This window comes from Zonotrichia albicollis, chromosome 1 (assembly GCF_047830755.1).
Source record: "Zonotrichia albicollis isolate bZonAlb1 chromosome 1, bZonAlb1.hap1, whole genome shotgun sequence".
Taxonomy (NCBI): Eukaryota; Metazoa; Chordata; class Aves; order Passeriformes; family Passerellidae; genus Zonotrichia; species Zonotrichia albicollis.
The window spans coordinates 125,814,808-125,838,138 of record NC_133819.1 but is presented as its reverse complement, the minus strand read 5'-3'; positions in this window follow the sequence as shown (position 1 = coordinate 125,838,138).

Sequence of the window (23,331 nt, the reverse complement as noted above, 5' to 3'; positions counted from 1 at the left end):
CCACAGCTTCTCTGTTCTTCTGTGTACTACAGAATAAAGGCAAGTCATGTAGTGTATATTGCAAGTACAAGTATTTATCAGATTTTGTTCCTCTTTACTGTTTTCTGTTATATCTGTTGATAATAAACAAGTAGGTGAAGCCCTGCAGAACTATAGTTTGTGTTGTTTGAAAAAATAATGGTAGGCACAAATCTTCTCCAAAGGAGTAAGTTGTATAGTACTGTAGTTACTGCTGTGTACTGAGGTGGTTACTGATGGTGTTTTCTGCATCTCAGGATGTATCTAAGCTGTGGGACAGGGTTTAAAAAATTTGAAGGAAAGGAAACAAAACCCCAATTATGTGTCACCTTGTCTGTTGGGTAGAAGTATAGGTGGTAGAGACCCAAGGTGGGCAGTGCAGGATGTTTTGCTCAGTGCAGAATTACTTTAGAAGAGGAGACAAAATGTCTGTGACTACTCAAGGTGTGGAGGTTTAGTGAGAATGTGTCTTGGTAGATAATGGCTGTACAGTGGAATGAGCCTGAATATTCAAAGCTTAGTTGGATTTTAAGAAATGTAGCTTAGGCACATACTACAGGTTGGTGTATTTTTTGTGTAAGTAAGTAATAAATGTTAATGTAAATTCTTACACTTTAAAATATTTTTCCCTAAACTTTTTTTCCTACTAATATGGGAAGCAGAGTTTTTTTGTTTGGGAAAGCTCTAAGAATCACTGATTACTGCTAGGCACAAAGTTGTTTACATGTTCAAAGGTAGAAAAGCTGCATGAACTTATTTGGTCAAGGGGAGACTGAGAGCTGCTCATCCCTGAGATGAGCTAAAGGGATGATGCCAAAAGTTTGGGTGGTTGTAGTCTGAGAGGAGAACAAGATACATGTAGCTTCTCAAGAAGGACTCATCAGCATTAAAACAAATAATTTAATGTATAAAATGAAGGCAGCACCTAGAGAAAACACTTTGAGATGTAATTGCTTGTTTACTCATATGTTGAAATTTCAGTCCCTGTAGTCATGTCAGTCCTCTTGGTGCTCCTCCTGAGTATCCAGTGCTGTTTCTTGTGAAAACCTCAGTGTCAGGGAAACTGTGTTGGTGAAAACAAAGCTTGATGGTTATTCTTTGATAAATCCAGGAGAGTTCTCAAGTTGGCAATGCTTCTTGAGCTGCTTCTGGATGGAAGGCCATTAACTGTTGGATGTCAGATTTTGTGGGGTAGTGTCTGAGTTGGTCCTGCTGTCTTTAAGGTGATATTCTTCTGCATGATAGAGTTCTGGCTTAAATACAGCTTGTTGCTTTCAAGTAAAAAGTCGTAAAAGAGAGAAATTTGGTAGACAAACTGCATGAATCTCTATGACCTGTTACCCTAGTAATGCCTTCAACACTTAATAAATCCTGGGATTTAGGTTTATATCTAAGCAACAGTGCACACTTCTAATAGTTATAAGGTATGGAAAATTAAGGTTTGCTGGGCTAGTAGATAGTAGAATTTTTAAGGCTGCTTGTTGAAATAAGTGCATTATCAATATATACTTGTTCAGTGGGTAGCTTAATATGTCAGATTTAGTTTTAATATTCTTTATAGCAGCTTCCAGTCTGCTATAAGCTTTCCTAAGTAAAATAGTGCATGTTGAAAGTGGTCTCAGGAGGTAATCTGTTCAGGCCCCTTGTTCCAAGCAGGATAAACTTAGTTGAAGTTGCTCAAGGCCTTTTCCAGTCCCATTTTGGATATCTAAGCTAATGGGGCCCTTGGCTATTGAGGATTCACACTAACTTATTACTGCAAATTGGTTTTTCCATTTTGTTGTTTTGTGTATTAAGTTTAAACAGAGAGGTCTGTCTAGCTATGGATGACAGTGCTGAGGAAAACCAGTTTGATAGTTACAGAGGGTTGTGTTCTTTGCATGCTGCTAGATGTTACTATGTTATTTACCCCTTAAGTAGCAATCAGATCACCAATCTCCCATCTCTCCTCATCCATATCTCTCACATTCCAGTGTGTATTCTGCTTGCCTTTGCAAGCAGACCTAAAGCACGTAGCCTGGGTTTTCAGATATTTTGCTCAGTGGGTGGGATAGGGCCACCCTGCTTGTACAGTCATAGGCTTTGCTCCACAAATAGTATGCTGCATTCCTCCATTGGAGTTACTCCTTTTGTTTGGATCCTACTGGGGTTTAAGTCTATGACTTTTCCCACTCTGTGGTTAATATGTATCATCTTGGAGAGTTCTGTTCCTGAAAGAGCTGCTGCTTCTTCATTGAACTGTGCACGGTGCTGAAAGTGGTTGGTATCCAAATAGGTACAAAAACCACTTTAAAACCCAGAAATTAGAAGGAAAATGAAACAGATTTGGCATTTAAGAAGGAGGAGAGTAAAAAAAAAAAAGCCTTTATACTTCAGGTACTTGAAAAAAATATACCGTTCTTCTGAATTTTGTAATAATCTTCGGTTTTTTGTGACTTGGCATGTTATCTGTATATCATCTATCAGATGATATATAGGTATATCTGCATGACCAGCACTCCTTGAGAAGCAGAAAAGCAGAGTGCTTAATAATGTGTGTTGCCTTGTTACTTTACAGTCATACTGTTTCTCTGTAATGCTACTGTGGAGAATCTAGTTAAGGAGATTTAGATGTTGTAGAGCAAAGCACTCAGAATGTCATTAAATCTCTTTAAATGCTTGAGATAAATTACTCTTTAATGAGATCTGCTGTAGGTTATGCAGAAAATGGGAGAAAATACTGCATTTTATCTCACTGTATTTCTAGAATGTCCACAAAAGAGTCCTTGGTGACAGTAACTAATGGCCTCTCTTGAGGATTATTTTATACATAAATCAGCTGTTTGTGCTCTTGAGAAGTTCCTCTCCAGGGTGCAGAATAGAGAAGGCTGCAGACTTGTCGGCCTGTGATAGAATTCTAACAGATTCCCAGTGGCTTCTTGGAAAATTGTCCACAGTGAAGAATGTGGCAAAAAAATTCTTTGTACATTATCATCTGTACTTTAATCTGTTTCTAGTAAGAAATGAGCAGATCTGTCACTGCATAAAGATAGCATTTTTTTGTTGTGTACAGGCACAACAAACTTTCACAGGCAAGTTTGCACATGGGAGAATTTTTCATCTGTATTTTTTTCTTGCTGGGGAAAAAAAGAAGAGAGATGTTATTAAGTAGAATAGAATATTTTCAGGTGATGAAAACAGGAAATCCATAAGATAATAGTGTACTCATCTTCATGAAGTGCTGTGAGATTTTTTTGTTAGTGTAGAGAGCCCTACTGAGCGTGCCATGGTATGAAGGCAGCATGGATGAGGTGAATGCCATTTAGTGAGTTTAGTTGCCATCTACTGTGAACTGTATTGATTGCTTAGCAAAAAATCTCTCTGTGTTCAGATGTCATTGCTAATGACATCTATGTAAATAATACAAGAAAATCTCCTTCAGACCAAACCTAGAAGTTCTCTTGTTCCTCTCTGCAAGTTCAGGCTTTGTTCAAATGATCTACATGCAAGAAAAGGCAGTTCATTTGGTGATCTGGATAATCTCATTTAAATATGTCCTCTTACTGTTTCCAGCATTTTACATCTTTTTCTTGGTGCACTTACAAATGCATCCTGTGAAATTAATTTTCATCTACTTGAATTTAGAATGCATAGTGAAATCCAAGCAATGCTGTCTTTGGAACCCTATATGATAGTGGCTTTCCTGTGTAAGTTCCTGCTGCTCTGTTTGTGCTTTACCATGGCCAGATGCTTTCTTTTTGTCGTGTGTGTGCACGTATGCACATGTTGCACATTTTTCAGCCCTTGTCCTTGGGATGCTGCATTTAACAATTCCTGTTTCTGAAGCAGCAAATGTACCAGGTGTCAGATCTCCAGCTTGTAATTCCCGAGGCTTTGTCCCGTCAGAACAATCTGTGCTGTTTATGTCTTCCAGCAGAGCTGGAATTCAAAACTGTCTCTTGTTTTGACTTCTCTAAGAATAAAAGTTTCCAAAATTACAAGTGGAAAATGATGGTATTAGTCTCTATTCATATAAAATGTAGATGGAATTTCAGCAACCACTTGAAGCAGTCAATGGGAAAGTGTGTTGTTGAAGCCAGCAGAGCTCTGAACCATTAATTGCTTAATTATTCAGTTTAGTTCTTCCACTGGTTCCAAAACAGTGTGAAATCTTGCACAAAATAATTATTATCAAGTAATTGTTTAAAATGTGGGGAAAATTAATAGGTTCTAATTTTTAAAATCTATTTAGCTATTTCCTTAGATTCACTTCTGGGTATGGGTTGCTCCCAAAATGCTTCTCCCTTTTGATTTGTTCCTAGCAAGTAGGCTTTTCTTACTAATTGCATTTCAAAGGTGACAATCTTAAAAAGTGGTCATACTCAGGGTAACAGAGATGGCATGTGGGAGATTGAGTCTCACTTTAATATAACTGGATATTTTCACCCAGCATATGATGGTAAGTTTTCTCAGGTTACAAAACAGAGATCTTTCATTCCATGAAGCATAGCAGGAAGGTTTGTGTTCTTGCATTTTCCCAAAGCTCTATGAGAAAAGACTAGTATTTTGTTTATTTAATTACTTTGATTTTGTAGAGTGAAAAATGAGAGAAATGATAGTTCAATTTTTTTTAATGTTAGATCTGTCCTGTGCATGCTTTTTACTTTTCCTGCCTTTGCAAAATGGTTTTGTTCTTTAAAATAAAGACTTAAGTATTATTCATTATTAAATACTTGCATGAATAGCTGCAAGGTGCTAATTCACGTTTGGTTTTCACTGAGGAGATAACGAAGAGATGAGCAGTGATCTTTTTGGGAATATCTCCTATATTTGGAATGCATTTTTAAATTAACTTACCTAACCAGTAGTAGAACTGGCAGATGTTTTCAGGAGATGCACACTGTTATGCTTTTCTTTGAATTAATGAAAATTTTACCTTTAATGTGTTAAATATTTGGAGTTGGGGAAAGGTACCAGATGCTTCCTTAGAAGTCTTACTAAAAATGTGATGAACACGTGAAATCTTTACTTGCTATTCAGTGAATGAAGCCTTTTTTGGATGTTGAAAATTTAATTTAAATCCTCCTTCAGACAAGATGTTTTGTGAAATGTTTTATTCTTTTTATTATTCATCTGTAGGTTCCTTCAGAGAAATCGGAATCCTTTGCATCCATGTTGAGACGCTCTCCTTTAATTCAGATGGGGCCTGCCAAAGATAAAATTGCCATTGGTCAAATATTCCATGTTGTAGAAGATGATCTTTACATAGATTTTGGTGGCAAGTTTCACTGTGTGTGCAAAAGACCAGAAGTTGATGGAAAGTAAGTAATAAACTTTACGGTAGGTGATTGACATCTGTGTGTGTCATCCTGAAATGCTTAGCTGAAGGGACTGCAACATCTTCTGCACTGACCTGGGATAGTTTGTAGGAATTCTGGGCTTTAAACTATGGAAGTTAAGGTATTGTGCAGAATGAAAATCTAGTCATAAACAGATCTGCATAGCTCATCATTGTCTGGAATTCAAATTGCTTTACACATTTGCATTATTGCTATCTATATTATTCCAACTTATGATGAGCAAAGGAAGTTACTGAGTGTTTAGTCACTGAAAAAAGGGAAATAGTTGGCAAGCACTGTTTATTAAAATACTTGGGAATTTTGTGGATGCTGACCTTCAATCCCATGTTAAGTAGTCTCCTTAGGCAGTAGCTATCTCTGCTAAGCATAGATGCATGAGGATATACTGGGGAGTTTACATGTTATTTGTGATAACACTTTTCATAGCAGATGATCTGTGCTAATGTGGGCAAATATTCCATATTGTAGCAAGTGGTTTTATATCGATTTTGATGTCAAGTTTCCCTCTGTCCTGAAGTAGAGCAATTGTGGTGGAACTAGAACAGTTGAACTGGGGAATACTGTAATTAGCGAACTAAAATATAAGAAAGCAATGAATTCTAGTGAAAATAACATTTATGAGTTTTCTGAACTGTCTTTGGTACCTTATAATTATGTATTATTCAAAGATCCCTTGAATATTTAATTTGTCTCCAGGTTGCTTTAATACTTATTTTTTAATACATAGGCAAAACACAATCTTTTTGATTTCATAGTATCAGAATATTTTAGTCCATCTCTTTTCTCTCTGTTTCCCCTAAGAGAGGAGGAGCATCTTTGTTAGTCTGCAACGTCACTGTTTTCAAAACATTAAATATGATTCCTGTGGTAATCAGTTCTGCAGTGGTTGATTTAACACAAGGAGATTTAACAGAAATAATCACACATTTGTGTGCAAGTCTGCAATAGTATTTTATCAGAGTATTTTTATACTCAGCTTCTTTTTTTCACAGGTCTGTGAATCCTTATGCCCATCCCATTTGGCAGCAGGCAAAGATTTTCTTAGTCTGTTGCTGCTACTGTGGTGATACAGCCCTTGTTGCTGTTTGCATCTCCTGCTAATTTCAAATTGAGATTGGCTTTGCCTTTCCCTCTCCCATTCTTGCATGCCTGAGGAGTGTTTCTATATGTCTCAATCTCTGACCATTCCTTTGGGTTTGTGGTTGAGTTCAGACCAAAACTCTCTGTTCAGCTGCGCCAGCCTTCTGCCATTGGGAAAGACCCTGGTGAAGCACTGAGGAGTTTGTCCTTAGAGATCTTGGATGTCTTCTGGGCACTTTTTCATGTCAGGACAGCCTCTCTACCCTGAATAACCCAAAGTCTGCTGTCCTGAAGCCTAGATCTGTCTCCCGCCACTTTCCTTACTCACTTTCCTTTGGCGTGGAAGCTCTCACTGGTGGTCTCTGCTGCTGAGACAGACATCAGCTATCACATTCCCAAGCAGTTCTTATGTGCCTGTGTGTAACATGTCCAGCAGAAAACCAGTCCTACTTGGGTTGTCTGGCACTCTGGTGAGAAAGTGTCACCAAGGCACTCACTCTGGTTGCTTGCTCCTCTCAATGTTTGTTCCTGCTTGAGCACACATCAGGACATTTGAAGTGCCCTGTGACAATCAAGTCCTGCAATCCTGAGGTGGCTTCTGGTTGTTTGAATGAAGCTTCGTCCACTCCCTCTTCCTGATCACACTGCCCACAAGAGACACCCACCATCAGTCTCTCTTGGTCTTCTCTCCAGTTTTGGCCCACGGCTCTGAGCTGCCTCCTTGCATGATTCATAGCAAGGCCTCATGCTCTCGTGTCCCTTTATGCTTCCATTGCAGCCTCTTTGCCTTGAGCCATGTTTGCTTGTGCAGTTCTTCCCAGGTCTGAGGAGAGGACAGCTTTGTGTTTACCTTCAAATCCCTGACTGCAGTTCACTCACCCGGTGAATGCTGAACCCACCACTCGCTGTTTCCCTGTGTGGCGTTGTGTCCACATTTCTCTTCACAGAGAAAAGCAAGGCACAACTTCCCAGGGATATTTTATTGTGATATAAATCACAGCAAGGAACCTCAGAGAAAGAAAAAACAATTCTTATTTCATTTGCTGCACCTGTGTTGTGCCAAAGTAGAATGCAATATGGAGATTGTTTACCCAAAGTGATAGTGTTTGTTCTCTTGGCCTGTCAGGGCCAAGCTTGTGTCCAGGCTGTTGGTCAGGAGACAGTCACAAGATTCTCTTCAGTTGAGTTGGGTGCTTCTGCAGATTCAGTTTCAATGTAGTATAATATAGTATAGAATAATATAGTATAATAAGGCAATTAATTAGCCCTCTGATATCCATGGAGTCAGATGCATCATTCCTCCCTTCATTGGGGCTGCCCTGCTTTTACTGTGTGGTGTTACTATATTGTCATGGTGGTCTGCAATACTGAGATGGCAAGACAAACTGGGGGAAAGGAATGAAAAATGTCTTCCCTAAAAAGCTCACAGGCAAACAAGCATCTGTCCACTCCTTCCTTGCTCTCATCTTGCCCTCAATAACCTACACCTTTCCTTGTGGTGCATGTTGCAGAGGTACAGGGGAAGATGAGGCCAGAAGAGCTCGTGTTGGAGCAGGTGCCTTAGAGTCAGCTGTCCACTGAACGCTGGCAGCATGAGCCTGGGGCTGAGAAGATCTCAGCCAGTTATATTTTTGGCTGCCTTTTATACTGATAAAAACAAGCAGATCCCTATAAAACTTGTTTGTACTTCCTTCTCACTTCTTTTGAATGGGAATGGAGAGATGGATTTTAATAGCCTGGGTATTATTAATGAAGTTAAATTTGGTACTAAACGTGGTAGTTCCCAAAATAGTAAAGGCAGCATTTACAACACTGAGGATATGGCAGTGTATGTAGTAGTGTTGCTACTCTATATTTAAATAACTTAAAGCATTCATTTGAGATGTAGGTGACTGTTTCAAATCCCTATTCTCCTCAGTTCAGACCAGAAACCTGATTTTTTCTCAGACTATTTAAGTGTTTAAATGTTATTTAGAAGACCTAATCCTCTAAATAAAAATAATTAAATAAGAAAGCATATAATTTAAATAATTCTTGCCAACTTTTTCCAATTCATTGTGTTTCTGGAATTGGAATTTCTCAAATTTACCTGAATTTGCAAAAAAATTGCAGTAGCAAGCAATCTTTTGCCATTTATGTAAAGAGGTGTCTCTTGAGGACATGTGTTTTTGATATTTCCTTGATATTTCCTTGATCATTTAGCTTTTTTCTCACCAGAACTCAACTATTTTCATGACATTATAATACACTTTTCTTTTTCTAATATGATTTCCTATGCTTTTTGAAAATGCTACAGTTTGCTTGAAAAGAAACAAAAGGTTCTTGAGTGTAAAACTTGTTCTCTGGAACTGCTCAGTCCTGTTCCTAACAGTTGTGATTTCTTGGAATGTCCAGGTGAAAGACCCTGTAGTGCTTCCACCATGTGGCTGTATGAAAGGATTTCACCCTAAAGACTGTCTTGGTTAAAAAAGCAACTGGGAAAAAAAAGGTGTCCCTCACTTGGAAAATTTGAAGTAGCTAAATGATTTTTTTCCCCACAGTTCTAAAAAAGTTCTCAGCTTTAAAAAAAACCTAAAACACCTAAACCAAAACCCCAAACAAAATCCCACAAACTTTAAGGAAAAGAACCCTTAGAACAGTAATGCAAATTTAAATTGAATAAACATTTGAAGAACCTTCTAGCTCTTTTTGTTTGGTTTTCATTGATTTCTTTCCTTTTTTTGGGCATCTGTTTCATTGAATTGCAGAAAATACCTTTTGTTATCAGCATTGGTGGTATTGAGATTGGAAGAATGCATTGGTTTCATTAAGGATCAAATATATTGTTGGTGAAATCTCACTGGGGTCAGGCAAGGATGTATTTGATTATAAATATCAGTATAAATTTGTTATTAGGGGTTTATTTATTGTGTATTAAGGAGTATTTATTACTCTTATGATTTCAAGTTCTCATGTAATATATGCTGTACTTATTAAATACATACTACAATCAGTAAACACATTTCTTGATACAATCTGACTTAAATGCTTTATTAAATTTGCATTTTATACCATCAGCACAGTAATTCTGTTAAATATCCAAAGTTTATACAAATGAGAAAGGGTCTGTAGTAAAGTAAGATTCCTTTTCAGCAATGGGAAGAAAGTATATATTTTTCTCTCTTAACATGCAGAGGAATTGAAGTCCTAAACAAGAAAGTGTCTGTCTTACATCTCCAAATAAGTAACAGCTTAATCCATGGCAAAAAGGTGCTGTTAAAACCTGCTTCTGTCATTATCAGATGGAATTCCTGAGAAGCAGAAAATATGGGAATGGATTGTGCTGACACTGCCTCTTGCATGGTCTGCACCTGTACTGTTAATGACCAATTCCCATCAAAAGCACAATGGCTTTCAGCAATTTTCTAAAATGTAGGATTGCAGGACCAGCTTCCAAAGAGGATTAAACTGCACCTCTCCATGCCAGTGTAATGAAGCTTTATTTTCAAAGACTGCTGTAACCCTCCAGCAGCTCCAGTATTATCAGGCTGTAGGATCAGAAAGACACTTCCTTTATGCTTGACTATGCAGCTGGTGCAGGGATTTCCAGTATATCCTGTGGCAATTTTACTTGACACCTTTTATACAGTGCATATTTGCCAAACTTAAATAGCAGAGAAGGGAAGAAATCATTTGATGCCGGTTGTGATTTAGAACATGACAGCTTAATGAGCACCTTAAAATATTACCTAATGCTGTTTCTGCAAATTGTATCAAAATATTTACTCTGTTTGAATGACTGCCAGGGTGAATTTTATTTGGGAAACATTTTAAATTCTTCTCTTTTTGTTCTATTTTTAAAATATTTTATAGATAAGGTCAGAATGGAATCTAATTTAAACTAATCTGGTTTCTTAGATTAGGTAATGTGAGTAAGGCTGGTTGTTTTCTAGCACATTCATTTTATTAAGACAGTCTTAAATTTATGTTAAAAGTAATAGGGGAAACTGTTTAAAAGATCTTGTAAGATTAAAAAATCAATTTTCTAAAAGAAGAAAAAGAGGTGCATGAAGAGAGATGCTCTTCATGGGAAAGGATTTCAATAAGACTCTGTTTAGTTTAGTTCCAGTTTGTGTATTAAACAGAGTCACCATGTGTTAAGCTGGAGGGTGAGTTTGGAGTTCCCTGCTCTGTTTTGATGCCATGTGGGTATGGTTTTTGAGTGAGTGCATCTCAGCCAGAACGAGCTGCCTCACACAAAGCACCCTGCTGTCAGTGCAGCGGAGACCCTCATACCTGGGGACATGTCAGTGTCTGGTTCAGCCCTTGTCTGCTGAGCCCTCCTTGCTCTGACTGTTCTGTATGCAATGGTGCAATATTCCTGTGAAAAGGTTACAGAGAGATGTTGGAAACATAACTTTCTATCTCTTTCCTTTAACATACATAATGATCAAACACCTGGCAGAAGGCTGAACTGACTGAGACTCAGCATTCAGCTCGCATTCCCAAGGCCTTTCCTCTTTCTTTGCCAGGGGAATCACAGGCATCAAATTCATGTTTAACCATGTTTACTCCCTAGAGTACATATTTATTCCCTGTCCTGTATTGTTGCTGACTGGAGAGGTGCTGGTCTGCCAACCTGGCACATCCTTTGACTTTCAAGCTTTGAATGTTGATGGAACTATTACTGTTTAAAAAAAAAAAGGCAATTAATGTCATATATACAGAAAACATATCTTGCTGCAGTAACACTGGGTTTAGTTGTACATGTTTGTTTTTACAGTGGTCTACTTCCTTTTTGCTGTCTGTTACCAGCAAAATAGCACTTATCTGTAATATGTAATTCTCAACAGGAAAGAAGGAAATTGCTAACCAGCAGTACAAGTGATACAGTAAATTATACTTTTGCAAGTATCATCTTCAAACTTGCACAGATGCAGAAAGAGCAAGTCATATGAAAGAGACTGGCAAGCCATAGAAATTTAGTGATTTCTTAAGAATCAGTTATGTGTGTTGAAGTTACTGATAAAAGCAGAGGATGCTGGATTGGTGTGGAAAATCACTTGTTTTCTGTGATGTTGTCTTGTTTAAAAGAGCAAGTCCACTGAGAAATGGTTTTTTTCTTAACTCCAGATTTTGGTATGTGAGGGGAATGAACACAGCTCTGACAGAATTATCTCATTCTATTTAGGTGTTCAAATTATTGCTGTTAGCTCATTGGCATTAAGTCAGTGGTTTCTTCCTTTCCCTGCTTCCCTTTTTTGTAGTTTTCATTCCTAACAGATCAGTCTTTTTGTTACAGGTTTGTCTATTAGTATTCACACTGTAAAAAAACCCTTACAAGAAGATTGAGAGAATGTATAAGCAGTCTGCCATGGTTTAGGAACTGCACTCCCCAGTTTAGTGCCCCCTTGCCCCAAGACTCTCCCAAACCAGATGCCTCTTGCTTGCTCCTCCCCTTTTTCCTCCCTTTCCACTTCCTGCTCTGGGGATAGAATTGAAAAAAAAGGTGAAAATTAAGGGTTGAGATAAGAACAATTTACTGGAAATAGCAATAAGATAAGAAAACCAACAGTAACATCAGGAATATTAATAACAAAAGCGTACAAAAATGGGTGACTTATATTCAGAGATGCTCACTGAGGACCCCATGACAGGGCTTCCCCTTCCTGCTATGATTTTTCTTGACCAAGCCATGCCCTTCTTCCTGGAATTGAGAATTCCTTATTTCCACCCCTTGCAGGATGTGTGGTAGGGTAGAATAACAACCTAGACATGCCCACATGGCTCCAGGCTCCGCTCCCTCACAGCTACTGTGGAAATGTTGTCCTGTCTCTTGCATTCCCTTCCATTTCATGTACTGTTAATATATATCTCCAATATAAATATTTTGTAGTTACATTTCTAACTAATTCCAGTTTTGTATTGTTGTATCTATTCTGCATTATGCAAATCAGTTAGCCTTTTTTCAGCTTGCAAATTATTGCTCAGCTTTATACTAATACTTTATTACTGAACTGTTAGAATTTACAGTTCTGTTGTGTGTTTTTAAGCAGTTCAGAGGTTGCTGCATTGCAGCAGTATATGATATGTTCCTTCTAACATTTTTGGAAAGTTTTCAAAATAGTTTTTGCTCATTTATGCATAATTTAAGCAGAAATTACAAAACTTATTAAAATACCTGGTATTAAAATCTTTAGTCAGCATGAGCACTTACCTGGTCTTTCCCAAAAGTTATCTTTATTCTTTTGTCATCAGCTGAGATTTTTTTTTGTGTCGTCTTTTTTTATTTGTTTGGAAAGTATTTTGTGCCTATTAAAAAAACCCAAAACAGTAGTGACATAAATAAAGCAAATTGGGAGAATTCTGTGTCTGTGACACAGAATTCATTTATGCCTCTAAGGTCAAATGGTTTAAGTCTATCAGTGCCATGGTGCTGATATGTGTAACACTAAATGGGTATGTGAAATCAAAACAATTTTTGTGCTTTTCTGCTCCTTCTTCCAAGTTCTCCTACCTATCAGGTAAGCATCTTCTCACTGGAGGGCAATATTCCTCTGCAGTTTGAAAGACAAACGTAGACTGTGTATAAATTTCTGAATTGTTAAATAATTATGACCTGTTCACTTTTGCTGAAGTATAAAATGAATAGTGCACACCCACTTTCCTGAATCTCTTCCAGTTTGTATCTTTTGTGGAAAACACAACCAGACAGCTGGTCTCCACATTGTGAAAACCAGTCTCTTTCAGTGATTAAAATGATGGGAATGTCATGTTGAAATTCTCTGTGGACCAAGGTGGTTTTCACTAGTCATCAGCAAATTTGGATTATGGCACTCTGGTCAGCCTTTGGTCTCCAGCTATGCCCAAATACCAGGCAGAAATGGTTAGCAGGACTGATGATGTTGCCCTGTTCCCACACACCAACATTGCAACTTTAAAAGGAAGCCTTATTATTTATATTGAAGAGGGCTAAATTCAAGGAGGTGGCAGGAGCTGCCTTTTCTCCAAAGCTTCCATATAGTGCAATTCACCATTGCTCCGAGCCCAAACAATGCACGTGGTGCCACTGTGTCTGCTGTCGAACAATTTCAGCTTGCTTTTTTAAAAACAGGCACGAAGAATAGCTCTGTGATTGCAAACTTGGTCAGTGTGCTGTAGCAAATAACCTCTAACTTATTTATAGCAGCATGCATTTTGGAAATTACAGCATTTTTATCCCCTATGGACACAGCTTATTATTTGTTTGGTTACTTTACAATTGTGACTGTTTTTGCCACCCACTGTATATCATTCTTCAGTGGTTATTTTCAACCACAAATGGAGGTGTTGGCTTTGTGCAGTTCTGTAATACACAAGACAGTGCTTCCAAAGTTCCTGGAGCCCAAAGTCTGTAAACACTTTTTTTGGGACTCCACTATTAGTTTTTCCTCCCAGATAGGTACTTCAGATTTTAGTTAATGTAATGATACCATGGGACAGGTGTTGGTTTTCAACAGTACAACTAGTCCATATTAATGAGGCACCCTGGGCAGCATTTGATACAGAAAATACAACACAGACCTAGAAATACAGCCAGAGCCGTGCACATGAGCTTGCTAATCAATTTTTATCTTTAGCTTTTGCCTCTATCATTAGTTTAAAGTAGCAATGATTTATGAGATCCAATGACCTTTGTAAGAAAAAAACCCTTACAAGACTAGTAGCTTTTATTGATTAAAAAAAGTTTTGCCAGTTCAGTTTTCCCAGGGCATTGTGATAAATGAGAGATGGAATATGCTGTGTAAAATGTCTTGGGAGAACAAAGCAGACCATAGGTGGCCTGGAGCTTTTTTGGCAATGTCAAAGTCTGTAAATACTCTTTAAGCCACACATTTTCTCATATGTGGACGTGCACACATGCACAATAGAAACAAAAGTCTTGGGAAGCTTCTTACTGCATTGGAAGGCTTCAGTGTTGTCTATAGGATTTGAGTAGTTAAACTCTCTATTTTCCCCGAATCCAGGTGCTAACTGTCAAGAACTGCAGAAACTAGAATTATAAATTCATAACTTGGCAGAACAAATAAAATTGCTTCTAGTATTTTCTTCTGAAATTGATGAGAATAAATTACTTGAATCTCAGTGTGCAGCATATTAGGAATATTCCCCCCTCACCTTTGAGGAAGCCTTGCTGTTAGAACACAATTTCACTTAAATACCTCTAGTAAAGTGTAATTAATTTTCTCAATAGCTAGATGAGGCTCACAGAATCTCAGCCAGTCCAGATGCAGAAGATTATGGATTTTATAGAAAACTCTTAAAATGCTCCCCAGCATATTTCACTCATCAGTGGCTCTGGGTGAAATGATGAGGTAGGCTCCTGCCAGTTATAAAAACGTGGTACTTTTCAGGAGTACAGGCAACTGTACTTGACTAAACCAGAGCAAGTTGCTGATGTTTATGGCTTAAAGTCTGGTCAGTTTGACCTGTACTTGTAAGAGAGGTAAGGGTTAGATGAAAAAACAGTGCAGGTTATTGTAGCAGTATAACTGCTTTTATTAGCTTGGGTGTAACTGTGCACTAAACCCTCTTGTCAGTAGAGAGAGGTGAGCTGCAGGGCTGTGCTGATGTGGCCTTTGATTTCATTTTGGGAGACAAGCTTGGCCTAAATTGGCTTGTGTGCTCTGCTTGGCAATCCTCTGAGAGGTGTAGACTTGCCCAGAGACAGAAGCTATTTAGTTTCTAGGTTGAGAAACTGAATTAATGATGTTTGGGACCAAATGTGAATTATAAGACTTCATATAACAAAGATCTTACTCAGGAAAATTAATGCTATCATATAACCATGGAGTGGTGATTATTCACCCCTCTAGAATAGTTTCAGTAAGTGAGTCTGAGAAGGGAATAACACAGCTAGGGAAGCACTGCAGGTAATATATATCAACCTCGAGCTCTTAGAAGGCATGAGTCAGGCCTCCCACAAGTAATGATTTTAAAGTTGCTTTTATTTTTTGGTTTATGTCTTTCTGGGTTATTTAGTTTTTGGGTTCACTTTTTTTTATTTGGCAGATTAGGAATTTTTAATTAAACTTAACATTTTTGAAAATGGCAGTTCATCTTCTGTAACAGATAAAATTGTTGATATTAGTTAAGCTGGAGATGTACAGAATTATTTCACTGATAATTCCTCTCAGTTTGCTATGCAATATGAAGATTACTCAGGCTGGAGGCCAGTACCTAGCCATGTACCCCAGGGGTCAGTAATGGATCCAGTCCTGTTTAACATCTTCATTCATGACCTCAGTGGTGGGATGAGAATGTACCTTCAGCAAGTTTGCACAGACTGCAAAAGCTGGAGGAGTTGTTACACAGGAGTTGTGCTGCCATCCAGAGCAACCTCAACACGCTGGAGAAATGGTGTGATGGGAACCTCACCATGTTCAGCCAGAGAAGTGCAAAGTCCTTCCCCTGGGAACGTAAACCCCCAGGCACCAGGACATACCAGGGACACTGGGATGCAAAGCAGCTTGCCAGAAAAGGGTCCTGGTGGACATCCAAGTTAAACATGAGGCAGCAGTGAGCCTGTGTGGCAAAGAAGCTGAACAGTGTCCTGGGCTGGTGGCAGGATGCAATCCTTCTCCTCCACTTAGCCCTGGTGAGGCCAGACCTGGAGTGCTGTGTCTGGGCTCTGCAGTTCAAGAGATATTGCACTGAAGATGCTGCAGGGACTGGAGCATCCCTCTGATGAGGAAAGCTGAGAGAGCTGGGGCTGTTCAGCCTGGAGAAGAGAAGGCTCACAGGGATTTCATCCATGTGTGGAACTACCTCAAGTGAGTGGGCAAAGAGTGCACAGCCAGGCTCTTATCCACAGTGCCCAGTGATGGGCCCAGGGGCAGTGGGCACACACCAGCACACAGGAGGTTCCTTCTGAACATCAGGAAAGAGCTTTTTACTGTCAGGGTGACTGAGCACTGACACAGGTTACCCAGGGAGGTTGTGGAGTCTCTGTTCTTTGAGATACTTAAAAGCTGTCTCTGGCCATTGATGATTTATTTAGTCACACATTTTTATTTGAAGTCACCAGTTGGTACAGAGGGATGGTTCAGCAGAGGGAGGAGTGGGTGTTTACTGCAGCTTGGAATAGGCCCAAAAGACTGATAAAATTAATTCTGTTACTCCTACACACCAAACCCGTGACAGATGCTTTTCTTCCCCTGATGCTTTCTGTAACTCCTTGCCAGCCTGTTTAGATGCCGTTATCCAACCAGGGCACAAAACCAGGTAGATTGCTACAAAGCAAGGTAAGGCTTTTAAGGCTGAGTGTTGCCAAACTATGTAGGGGATTTGGCTGCCTTGCTGCTACTAGGCAGCACAGCAGTTCTGAATTAAAAAATGTGTGGTGTTTAGAGGCAAAAATAAATAACATTTTATTACATGTCTGTTATTTAAGACTAATTTATTCTCCTTTTCTGCTCACTAATATGCTAACAAAACCCACAGTCTTGCTTCTTGTCTTTTCACATGCACTTGTGTGGAGCAGCTAGGACAGGAATAGCAAATGAGTATTATTTTTGTACCCAATGTTTTGGAGCAAGAAGCAGAGGCAATAGTACTAAAGTAACACTTAGGTTGTATGTGCATGCCCTTACTGAGTAAGGAGCATCTGATAACACTGACAACCCTGCTGTTGTGTCTGCTTGCCTGACTTTTCTTAAAAAAGGATAGAATGTTCAAGATAGAATTTAAAATTCTAGGCAGGTATTGCTGTTGTCCTGGAAGAACTGCAGTGTAAGTAAAGACCCATATATTTAAAAAGAAAAAAGGGGGTTTGGGAAAGTGTTCTAAGAGTATTCAGTAGCTGTTAAAACTTGCCTTAATAGATTTTGGAGTCTGTGTGTGGTCACTGCTGCCATGGCTCTGTCAGCATTTTGGGCACGATACCAGCCAAGCAGGGATGCAGATGTCTTTTGCTTTGTGAACTTGCTGAACACAGCCATGATTTATGGACACTGAAATGTCAAGTATGATGAGAACCAATCATGGAGCATTTTTTAATATGACACAAAGCTCTTTTTCCTTCTGTGATAGCTGTCAAGAAAGGCAAATTTTCTATTTTCCTGTCTTAGCGTTTAACAATTTTTTTTTTTGCCTAAAGAACTTAAAATCCAGTCCCAGCTTGGGTGAGAAATAACAACAGCCCCCCAGCTCTTTAAATACTGAAGGGATTGTTCTGAAAAATACTGAAGCTATATTTTGAATAATCTGCTTTGAGACTTGGCAGGCTCTGATCACATGGAAAAGCACACATAATGTGGTCACACTGTGTGAGCATGTACTCACTTAACCAAGAAACTGATATGACTCTAAAGGCAGAGAAATAAACATTTGGTACAAGAAAAAAATGCCAATCATTTATTAGTGTTTGGTGACTTTTTGTTTGTAGGGTAAGAGGAAAAAGGCTTAAGCAATTTTTCTTTAATTAATGATTTTAGAAGAAGTGAAGAATTGCTTACATGTCCTCTGAAGCTTCATGTTCTTTATTTTCAGTGTAGTTAGCAGGCCTTGTAAAAGCAGTGAGATTTTACTGAATGAGTTTCATGATTCCTATAAAACTGTGTAAAGCATTTCTTTATGGAAATGCTCAACATGCATGTTTAACCTGTCTGAAATCTTCTGGAAGTAATGGAGCATTAGTTTAAATATTTAATTTTTTTAAAAATTTTAATCTACAATGTGAAAACCCTATCAGAGTTTTTAGGTCTTTTCCATACATCATAAGGAAGTGTGAGTAGCATACGAGTTTAATTTATCTGCAATTTGTACTCATTAACTTCAAGTATTAACATAGAGATCCTAATCTCAGTGGTAATTATAAGTTGATTGCTAATCTGTCCTTCCACTTGGAGAGTTCAGTTACTTCTTTTCCTGTGACTTTATATATTTGAAGTTATCTAAAAGTGTTTGAATCTTTCAGATCAAGTAGTGCCTGTGCCACCTCACTCATCTTTGAGTCGCTGGTGCCGGACCAGTCTGTTACCACCTAAGTGCGAGATTTTGTTTCCCCTGAAGCCTTTCAAGACTGTTCTTGGCAGCTGGCTTGACAGAGCTGCTGGAGACGAGACTGAAACGCGCTCTGCTTCCTCCAGACACAGCTCAGTAAACAAGCTGTGATCCTCTGCTTGGCAGGAGGCAGAGCTGCTGCTGCTGCCAGCCTGGGAGGGGATGCAGGGCAGCACTGGTGCGTGGCAGCAAATACAATATCCTTTTCTGGGACTCTGACTTGAATAAGGCATTGCTGTGATGTGGAGGTTTGTGAAATACTTGCCTGCTTCTGCGAGATTTATTAAGAGTGTGCTTAGCTTGGGCCAGGAGTACACACCAGTGGTGCACTTAGCCAAAACTAAATTATAGTAAGTGAGTGGAAAGGAATAATGTATGGCAAGAGTAGATTAGGCTAACGTGCTAAGCAGTGATTTAAGCTTAAAAAAAACAAAAATGAAGAAAGGAAGTTGGAGAGGATTTATTATAGAATCATGTGATGGTTTGTGTTGGAAGGATCATTAAAGATCATGTAGTTTCAACCCACCCACCATGAGCAGGGACACCTTTCCCTAGACTAGGTTGCTCAGAGCCCCATCCAGCTGGGTCTTGAAGGGCTGGGGCATACCTTCAGGGATGGGGCACCCATAGCTTCTCTGGGCAACCTGGTCCAGTATTTCACCATCCTGTGATTATTTCTGTGACCTTCCTCTGGTGTCAGTCCAACAGGTCCCCATCCTTCTTGTGTTTTGGGCCCAAGAGCTGTGTGCAGTACTCATGTGGGAGTCTCAGGAGGGCAGAGCAGAGGGGCAGAATCAGCTCCCTTGACCTGCTGGTGATCCCACTGCTTTTGATGCAGCCCAGAGCACAGCCGGCTTTCTGGGCTGGAGGTGCAACATTGCTGGACCATGTTGAGTGTCTTGTCCACCAGTACTCACCCCTCAGGGCTGCTCTCAATCCATTTTCTGCCCAGCTTGTACTTGTGCTTGGAATTGCCCAGACCCATGTGTAGCAGGACCTTGCACCTGGCCTTGTTGGCCTTTGTGTTGTTCACATGAGCTTATCTCTCGAGCTTGTCAAGGCCTCCCTGGATGGCATCCAGTGTTGACTGCACTGCACAGCCTGGTTTCATTGGAAAACTTGCTGAGGGTACACTTGGTCTCACTGCTTTCACCCTCTGTAAGCTTCCTTTTTGTGTTGAGTTTGTCCAGGAGCTCCTTGGTCATGCACTTAGGCCTTTTGGTGTTTTTGCCTAAATTCATCTTAGTGATCCTTGAGAATTAACCAGCTTTCTTGAGCTTTACTTCCCCCTAGGGGTTTATTCCATGGTTCTTTCTATGCAGATCCTTGAACAGGCCAAAATCAGCTCTCCTGAAGTCCAGGGTAGTGAGTTTGCTGTGAGCCCTTCCCACTGCCCTAAGGACCTTGAACTCCACCATTTTATGGTCACTGCAGCTGAGGCTGCCCTTGAGCTTCATATTCCCCACAAGCCCCTTCTTGCTGGTGAGAACAAGGGCCAGCTCAGCACCTTGGGAACCATTGGGATTGTCCAGCCTGGGAAAGAGAAGGCTTCAGGGTGACTGAATTGCAGCCTTCCAGTACCTGAAGAGAACTTACAGGAAAAGTGGAGCAAGATCATTTTCAAGAGCACGTAGTGACACGACAATGTGGAATATGTTGAAATTGAAAGAGAGCAGATTTAGATTAGATATCAGGAAAAAATTCTGTATTGTGAAGGTGGTAAGGCACTGAGGTTGCCCAGGAAAGCTGTGTATGTTCTGTGCCAGGAAGCATTCAGGGACAGATTGGATGGGCCTCTGAGCAACCTGGTCTAGTTGAAGGTGTCCCTGCCTATGCCAAGGGGCTGGAACAAGTTGATCTTTAAGGTCCCTTCCAACCCAAGCCGTTCTATGATTCTATGACCTCTCCTCTTTGGCACCTCTGTCACTGACGATGGACATTACCATCAACACATTGCAGGAGCCTCCTGGATTGTTTATGCCCTGCTGTGCTGTTCTTCCACAGGTATTGGGGTGGTTGAAGTCCCCCATGAGGGTCAGAGATTGGGAATGTTGCATCTGCTTGGTCTTCCTGATCAGGTGACCTGTAGTAGGCTATAATGTCACTTGTCTCTGCTGTCAGTTTAATCCTGAGCCACAAGCTCTTGGTCTGCTCCTCATCTCTTCCCATTTAGAATTGGTAAAGTAGAGTTTGTCTTCATTTTCTTCACATCATAGATCTAATTTGAAAGGGCTTTCTCTGAGAATTTTCCATTCATTATAAGAAACAATAATCATGCTAGATGTTAGTTCTTGTTCTAGCTTTGTTCATCAGCCCTTAGATCTATGAATATGCCTGTGGCAAGATATTTAAGAACCCTAATATTAGTTGAAGGGTGAGGATTTTCCTCCTTTAAAGTGAATTAAAAACTGTTCAGTAACATCATTGATCAGATCCTTGATAAGATTGAGATTGCAGGCATACTTTGGCATCAGTACTTTTACATAGTGCCAGGACACTCAAGTGCAGTCATATGTCTTACAGCTAGTGTGCAGAGCAGGCAGGCCTGTGTTATTTAAATAAGCCTCTATGTAGGTATAAATACTAGAAATTCTTGTGCTGTTCTAAAATAAAGCATCTGAAGATAAAGTCTTCACATGTCTTTAAGATTACTTGCTCTCAGCTTGTTTGTCAAGAATAAAAGTCAAAACTTCAAGACTCTCAAAATCTTCCTGGCTAGCTCACACATAAGGAAACTTTCAATTTGAGGGTTCACTTCTTTTTTCTGACATTAAACGCATGTCCTTTTTTTTTTAGTATTCTGGAGCTTTCTTCCATAGCTGCTTAACATAATAACATTCTAGTATTTTGAGCTTAAAATCTGAAATTAAAAGAGCAATAGAGAACACGCTGTTACTATCTTTGCTATTAGTGATAAAATGAACAATATTGTTTGTGTTCTGTTCATGGAAATCCAGGGATTTGTTTATTTTAGAATACAATTTTCTTCTTCTCCTTTTTTTTTTTCTTTTGTTAAACCAATTCACAATCTTAAAACATACTAAACAGTTCTTTCTCTTTGACTTCATTATGTATGACTTTATCTGTTGTATGGTCTGCATGAGTTAAAGAGCAATTGCTAAATCTCTTATTAGCTTCATACTAATCATTCAAAAACCTTAATACTCTTTGCAAGCAAAGATTTCACTCCCTAGAAAAAGGTCTGCACATTTAGCATATTGTATAGTGAATATGCCCTGCTCCCTTCTGTGGGTTTGGAACTAGATAATCTTTAAGGTCCCTTCCAGCCCAGGCCATTTGATGATTCTGTGATAGGAAGCAGGTGAAGGCAACACTTTTGATGTTGTACTAGAAGGCTGCTTTGGTTTCTTAAACATGCTCACAAGCATGGTAATGTAAATAACAGAAGTGCCATTTCCATAAAGGGAAAATTGATAAAAATCTTTATTTGAAGAGTAGCAATAATCTACATGAAGTGATTTTTTTCTGCTAATAGATAACTAACAATAGAGGTGCATGTGCAGTATCACGGATGTGTTAAATTTTCCCTGACACGTTATTTGCACAATCTAAATGTGTGTGAAATACAGATGTGGTTGGCTTGTTCCACTTCTCAGTTCCGTTGAGCCTTTGCGGCCAGGATTTAAAATTACAGCTCCGTTGATGTACCTTTGGAAGGGACATCGGGCTTCTGTAATTCCAAATCCCACGCTCAGTTTTTCTTCTTGTCCAAGTGGGAGCCTTGAATTGGGTGCGGGAAGGGCGGGAGGGCGAGTTGCTGTGTTTCTGACGGAGATAAAATACTCTGTTGGAAGTGCCAGGCTGTCTCCAGAGCAGCGCCGTGTCACGCAGCCCCTCCGAGGTGTGGCTGGGCTGGCGGCCGTGCGGTGGAGCCCCGTGAGCAGCGCTGTCTCACGCAGCCCCTCCGAGGTGCGGCTGGGCTGGCGGTGGAGCCCCGTGAGCAGCAAGCACTGTGTCGCTCAGCCCCTCCGAGGTGCGGCTGTGCTGACCGCGGTGCGGTGGAGCCCCGTGAGCAGCACTGTCTCACGCAGCCCCTCCGAGGTGCGGCTGGGCTGGCAGCGGTGCGGTGGAGCCCGGGAGCGGCTCCTCAGCCCCCGCCGCAGCCGCTGCCGGCCGGGGGAGCGCCCGGCCATTCTTCCGCCTTCACTTCCTCGGCTCTTTAGCCCCCATTGAGCGTGGAACAGTGGCGGGGGACAAAAGCTGTATACACTGTACAAACAGAGCACTAAAGCGGCAGTACACTGAGTCATTCTTCGCTCTGTGTGAGAACTGAGGGGGACTCTATTCACCGCCTTTGTGCCGGTGTCTGTCAACAGCGCTGTTTGAGGCCAGCCCCATTGTGCCGGCCAATGTTTCTTATTGACCCGAGTCTGTGCCCGCAATGTTCCCAGGGTCGAAGTTGCGAGCGAGAGAATGTTTGAAAAGGGGTAATCGTGGGCTAAATGCGTTTTGCTGCATTGTCGTCTGACCTATTAAATCTAAACTGCGGTCCGCGTTCATGCAAACAGGTAATTATGTAGTCACAGCTGCAGCCATTGACATCTGGTTACCGCCCCGTGGAAAAAGGGGATGGAGTGCTCGCCTCTCCCTCCAGTCTCTCAAACGCTGAACTTTAATGATATTAACTGAAAATAGAAGGTGGATTAGCAAGACTGACAGGTCAACAAGGTGGATACTTTATCCAAGAAGGCAGAAATAAGTCTGAGTGTAGTTGCTTGGGTATTTCTGCTGCCTTATGCATCAGATTTTTCCCATAGCTGCAGGCTTTGCTGGGCTCTAGAACCAGTTATTATTTAAGGGTTTTAGATCAGAAGAAGCACCCAAATATTTCTGTCATCGTGTTGTACAAAGT